The sequence below is a fragment of the Macadamia integrifolia genome, chromosome 7 (assembly GCF_013358625.1).
Source record: "Macadamia integrifolia cultivar HAES 741 chromosome 7, SCU_Mint_v3, whole genome shotgun sequence".
Taxonomy (NCBI): Eukaryota; Viridiplantae; Streptophyta; class Magnoliopsida; order Proteales; family Proteaceae; genus Macadamia; species Macadamia integrifolia.
In genome coordinates, this window is record NC_056563.1 from 12,871,362 (window position 1) to 12,878,838 (window position 7,477).

Below are 7,477 nucleotides of genomic sequence, written 5' to 3' on the forward strand. Positions count from 1 at the left end.
ATGGAAAAAAAAAAAAAGCTTACAAGAGAAGGAATACACCTCCAACACTTTCTAACCTCCCACCTTCAGCATGGCCATCAGCAGGAGAAGAGAAAATCTCTAAGAAAATTTAAAATGAGACGGAAAAGACACATTATCACCTAAAATCCCAGATTTCGCCGCATCTGAGTCCCTTGCAAGGAGATTAAGAATATGAGATAGAAAAGATACATTATCGCCTAAAATCCCAGATTTCGCCTCATCTCTGGCGAGATGGTCTGCAATGGAGTTCCCTTCTCTGAAATTATGGAATATCTTCCAGCTGGTTCTATCTAGGAATGGCTGAAGATGCATCCAGCTCCGGAGAGCATACCAAGGAGATTTTCTTTAATGAATCATAGTCACCACCGCACTAGAGTCTGATTCCACCCATAGTAGACTGACGTTCATGTCCTTGGCGTGCATCAAACCCTACGTCAGACCCTCCACCTCTGCTTCGAAGACATTGGTAGTGCCCATGAATTTTTTATATGACCCCAAAACTCTGCCTAGATGATCTCGAAAGATGACACCTGCTCCAGCCCGTCCCGGATTTCTCAGCCAACTACCATCAAAGTTTAGTTGATCCAATTAATCGGGGGCTTGCACCAAAAAGCTTCCAAGATGTCTCTATGCCTAGTGGTTTGAATAGGAATGCCTATATGCTTGCAACACTGCAAATCCGCTATGGATTTGACCTCTCCACTCGTCCTTGGCTTGTTTCTTCTTATGTCCTCAAGGACCATAAGAAATACATACCTGCTCAAGCGAGAATTGGTCTCAGCTTTCCTTGCATTTCTCTCCCTCCATAAGTGGTCCAACACTATGGCCAGGCTCATGCTCCACGCCTCCTTACAACAAACCAGTTTCAGTTTTCTCTTTCCACCATTGAGCAAGCTCAAGGAGCGATCCCTGGACTTGCCACCGCACATGCTCTAACAATTCCTCGTTTGAATTGCACAAGACACATCTAGAGGCAAGGGGAACAGCTCTCTTCTTTACTACATCATCCGTGGGTACCTTTTCGTTGATCACCCTCCATGCTAAGATGGATACCCAAGGCTGCTGGTTTTTACACCATAAGATGGATGCCCAGGGAACAATAGGCTTCTTCTGTCTTATATCATCCCAAACATATTCTGGGATGTCAATCTTCTTCACCTCATCTATAATTCCTTTCATAAATACAAAATTCATCGGTGGGAAATTCCACTTGAAGTTCACAATGAAGCGACTTACTTTCCCATCTAGATTAGAAAAATCGAATCCCTCCATCATCTCGCTATCCTTGAGGGGACTATGGCCAGCCCAGGTGTGCTTCCAAAAATTTATTTTTCTCCCATCTCCCAAAATCCATCTCTCCTGAGATGAAATGTAATCCCACATCCTTCTGATCCCAGGCCAAATAGAGGATTTTTGAACCCTTTCTTAGGGAGACCATCCTTACCAAGGAACCTAGCCCTCAAGAAAGCACTCGTGGAGGAGTCTTCATTTTTAATTATCCAAGTCGTGTTGCAGAGCATAGCCTTATTGACATCTCGCAGCCTTTGCAATCTGAGACCCCCCTCCTCCTTAGGCTTACAACACTGATCCCAGTTAACCTCAATTTTTTTTTTATGTATCACCTTCCCCTATCCATACAAAGTTTTTCATCCATCTTTCCAAGGTATCAATAAGAGATGCAGGCCACCAATACACCACAAAGCTGTGAGATGGCTTGCTCAAAATCATTGAATGCACCAACTCCACCCTACCTACCATCAACAAAAGTTTGCCCTTCCAGCCCGCAAGTCGGTCGTTAGCTTTATCAAGTATAGGTAAAACCACTTCTTTTTTAACTCTACCTTTAAAAATCTCCACACCCAGGTATCTTATAGGGAAAGAGCAGAGGGGAATGCCCATTTTCCCCACAATGGCGTGCTTCCTTTGGGGGAAGACGTGACCAAGAAACATCTTACTTTTTTCCAAATTAATGCACTTCCCTGCAAACTCCTGATATCTGATGAGAAAGTTCTTCAAATTACGAATATACCTGAGAGAAGCATTCCCAAAGATAAGTATGTCGTCTGCAAAAAGGTTGTGAGCTGGAGGCGCCACCCCACGAGGACCATTTAGTGCCTTAAACTTCTTCTCAGCCACAAGATTGTGAAGACCTCTACAAAGTACCTCTTCCACGAAGATAAAAAGCATAGGAGAAAGAGGGTCCCCTTGCCTCAAACCTCTCGCCACCCCAAAAAAACCTATCGGACCTTCATTTAGCAGAATCGAAATCTTAACTGAACCCAGCAACTGGTGCACCCACGAAATCCATCTCTCAGAGAATCCAAACTTCCTCAGAACATTAAAAATGAAGCTCCAAGACTAAGCCTTCTGGATGTCAATCTTCAAACCCATTCCACCTCCTTTAGCAGTCGAATACAACATATTTGTTAACTCGGACACAACTGAGATGTTAGAATGGATTATTTTCCCTTTCTGAAAAGCTCCCTACTCTTCCAAAATAAGACAGTGAAGCAGAGAAGATAGTCTAATCGCCATTATCTTTGAGATAATTTTACAGAAAATTTTTTCCAAACATAAAGGTCTGAATTTATCTAGGCTCATTGCCCCTTCGACCTTGGGAATTAGCACAAGAAAATTGGTGTTGATACCATTCGGCATTCTACCTTTACTAAAGAAGCTTCTAACTGCATTACACACATCACCATGAATAATTTCCCAGGGTGATAGGATGGTGTAATGCACTCTATATGGGAAAGAAATGTCAGGGGAGCTTTCCAGATTAAAACATCACCTTTCTCACAAAAAGGGGCAAGTGGCTCCCTGCAGTTTTGTCTCAGTACAGTGATGAAATAATATTAAGAATATCTAAGTGAAGCGGAAATTGCCAAAATTTTCAGATGTAGACAAGGAGAGCTTGAATTGGAGTCTATTAGGAGAGGAAGCAATCCATTCAGATTCGTCAATATGTTAGATGACATTGCATATGAGAATTTAGCTGCTGGAGGTGGCCATACATGCTTACCTAGACACAAATAAGGTAGAAGATCATATGGATTATTCTATATGAGCTAGCATGGCCGCTTTGGAGCCTGATGAAGTGAGACAAAGATCCATTACCATCAGAGCTTGGTTGTCTCGCCAAGCTAGAGGGGGAGATATTTGGGGACCATATGATGAGATGATGCAGATATACACATCCACTGATGCTGAGTCGTTTAGTAGAGGAACCTTTCAGCGGTTTGCAACTATTAGAAGAAATTATGAGTGGGCTGAGGATCTAAGCAAACTTGGCCAAGGGGAAGGTTTTTCCTCTAAGAGACAGACATGGTGACATAGAGAGACATCTACAAGATAGACCATAATATTAGATCATGTTGAAGGGAAGTTATTGGATAAGACAATTAAAATTTGTAGGGCAGTAACAAATTGATTGACTTTCAATGGTTTGTCTTTTAATTATGTTAAGAGCAAAAACACTTTTAGAACTTATTAAATGATAGCAACAAGGGAGGGCAATCCCCTACCCCATGGAATTTTTAACATAAACATCTTTCAATGGAGGTTCAGGATTTGAAGGAGTACATTAATTCCCTTCAGCTTGATTGGGTAAAGAATGGTGTGATAACAATATGTGATGGGTGGACTTCGAACACAAGGTAATCGCTTATCAATTTCATAATATACTGCAACGAGAACAATACTTTATATAAGTTTATTGATGCATAACATGATCGAAGACGGGTGCATTTATTTGCATAGTTGAAGTTGATCATCCAAAATATTAGGAACAAGCATATTATCCAGATGGTAACAGACAATGATGCCGCATACAAAGCAACAGGGTGGTTGTTAGAGAATGATCATCATCACCTTTTTTGGTCACCATGTGTTGCCCATTGCTTAGATCTTGTCTTACATGAGCTTAGCACCTTCAGTGAGATTAGACATATGCAAATGATTGGGCATGGTGCTAGTAGACATATAAGTCTCCTACTGCTACTAATCAGTTGAGAATATTTATTGGTGGCAAGGACTTATGTAGAACTGGCACTACAAGGTTTGCTATTGAGTATATATCATTGCATGTCTTATTGGATAACAGGGTAGCGATAGTAACTTTCTAGATGAAATTTTTTTGAGTGCCCTTGGTAAACGTGACAAAAGAAAAAAAAAGACAAAGTTATATGGACGTAGAGCACCATCACTGGTACTTGGTTCTAGGATGGGGGGCGGGGTAGGGTTTTAGCAATCTTGAAAATCATCGTGGTTATACCAAAGGTTGTCGATACCTAGCATCGGGCTACTCTACCCCTTATCTATGATGTCTTTCTTGAGCCAAAGAATGCATGTTAAAAAATGTTCAAGATGGTGAGAGATACTGGCAAAAGATACAAAAGCGGTGGTGTAAAAAGATAGCCCATATAATGCATGTTGTAGGAATGAATAGTTGGTGTACTTCATTAATGTTTGATATTATACTTTCAAAAATTTCAATATAATATTAAAAATTGCCCATGCTTTCAAGTTATTTCATACATCCCACTTACATATATGGTGGCAACATGCGAAACCAAGATGAATGTAAAATGGAAACTATGATAGAGTATATGCATCAATGAGGTGAGAAAGTTAAATGTAATTAAGGTTGTACTTTTATACTTCTTCCATTTTTCCAATCAATGCTCTATTGATTTATAATTGTAGGTACAAATTTATGAGAGAAAGCTAGGTAAAGCTAGGTGAACTTGGTTCTTTGCTAACTCAACATGCCATCCATAACATGACACTAGGTATCACATTTTTTTTTTTTATATATAATATCATAAATCAATTTTTTTACATGTTAATAATTAATAATATACTCCTTACGACTTTTTACTTATATATGTAGATTATTGGTGGGAGATGTGTATCAGCTCCACATCTAAGAAAGTTGGTAATGAAAGTATTGTCAGAAACTTGTAGCTCATTAGGTTGTGAGAGTAATTAGAGTAAATTTTGCCTTATTCATACTAAGGATGAAAACAGTTGAAACTAAAGGCTCTACATGAACTTGTCTTCATCCACTACAACGAGTGGCTTCGTCTTCGTAATTTACGCTTACAGGATATTGAGTATACCCCATTAGATCTGACATACATCTATGATTATGACGAACCAATATGAATAATAAGGGTACCAAGCCTCTATTTGATGGTGACATGTCCTGGTTGGACAGGGTGCTCAGATAAATCTACCCAATATGAGCCCACAATACAAGAACCTGATGAGGTTTATTAGCAGATCCACCATAACTACAATGAATGTGGTGACAATGCTCCTACTCAGTTGGACTCAAAGATCCCAGATAGAGAAGGGATTTAAGCATAGAAAATTTTTTCAGTTGCATCTTTATAGTAGACGTCGAGATGTGCCATGTCATAGTAGTGGAATGAAAGACCGTCAGAAAGTGGTTGGCATACAGTTCATTCGGGTAGCAATGGACTTGTGGCACCTAGTGGTGTTTCACATAGCAATCATGGTACTGGTCGTAGAAGTAAGCAATGCGGGCATCTACAATCAATTTAGATATCCGAGCTTTGACCTACACTATCATAGACACGCCATTGCCATGGTAAGGGACTGATATATAAGGATCAAGAGTTACCATTGGAGCTTCGAACTACGCTATCACAAAATTTAGAAGTCTTTTGGTGTAAACCTCAATTGCATTGGATCAAGTTAAACTTTGATGGCAGCTCGATGGGGAATCCTGGCTGGGCTGGAGATGGCGGAGTTTTTAGAGATACTACGAAAAGAGTGCTGGGGACTTATAAAGCCTTTATGAGTGTGACAGGAGTGTTTGAGGCTGAGATGGAGGGCCTCATGGAAGGCTTAATGTGTGCTAAGGACATGGGTATTAATCAGTTATGGGTTGAGTCTGATTCCTCCACCATGGTTATGCTGATTCAACAAAATAGGGTGCCCTGGTTTGCTGCTCAATGATGGTCTTTCTTAAAGCCCTACCTGGATGGGATTAATTAGAAGATAACTCATAACTTCAGAGAGGCAAATGCTATTGTAGATTTATTAGCTAGGGATGCAGCAAAAACTAGTGTTTCTGAATCAAATGTTGCTCTCCCTTGTCATATTGTGGAGCTTCTTAGCAGAGATGGTAACGGAAGACCAAACTATAGATTCATCTAAAGCATTTCTCCCTCTCCCTGCTGATGGCAATGCAGAAGGTGGGGATGGAAATCGCAATTTATTTTATTTGGTTTATTCTTGTATTGATCTTCTGTTTGTATTTGGATCATAATTTTTTAATAGAGTCATCTTTTAGCACAAAAAAAAAAAAAGTAAGAGATTGAATTTGATGAGGCAATGTCTACTTCTTCAGATCACGCTGGTGGTGATGTGGGTGAGGATTTAGATGAGGAGACTATTGCCAACATTTCGACATATATGGCCTGCATGGCTTGCGGGACATACATATGGTGCTGACACCCAACACATCTTAGGTGATATTCATAACTAGTATGCTGAGCAGCAAAGGGAAGAGCATATTCCATATAGTAAGACTTAGGAACATAACCCATGGGTGGGTACCCAACGTTATGGATTTATTGAGCCTACATTATAGCTGATGGATGGGATTTAACAATACCAAACTGGATGGGATGATGATGGTAGTAAAATCAATTATATGATGGACACGGCATTTAGTCCATGGGTGGTAGTGTAATAATTTGAGGTAATTTTCTATTGTATTTTCAATATTTTATCCATTTTCTATAGTTTTTTTAAATTTTATTTTAACGTGAGACTTTTGGTGGTGTATGTACAATAAGAAAAAAAGAAAGCCATGCTTAATGAGATCGTGGAAAATCATACAAATATGTGTTGGGCTCTCAACTTTGGACAAGTGCATCACTGGAACTTTGAAGTTTGAAAAAACTCATTTTTTCTATTTATGTTATGAAACTCTTTTTAATTTATTTTCTTCTTAAAATTGAACGTACTTCGATTTTCATTCATTTGGGCAATTCCTGTTTGATGGGATAATTGATTTAGTTTAACTTTATGGTAGCATTGAGTAGAATTATTTCGATGTTGTTTAGTGAATAAGATTAGTTATCATATAATTATATTTGCATCTTCCACATGGTTTGGATGTGTATGGCACTGTTTATATATGCATCCCTTTGGTTTACATTTTTAGTTTCATAATGATGATATATTTACTCAAATTACATTTAGAATTTGAACTCCATAATTTGGTGATTATATTGTTAATATGTTCTCTTGGTTTCTCGCGGCAGTTATTGTTGGGTCATTAAATGTCTTTTTTACGAATCCTATTTGGGTTCTTGTGACTGATATGCAGAGACTAAAGGTTGAGAGAGTAGAGGATGAGAAAAGGAATGATGAGGTCATGGCAAAGGAACGAGCAAAAATATAATGTGGAGTGTTTCAT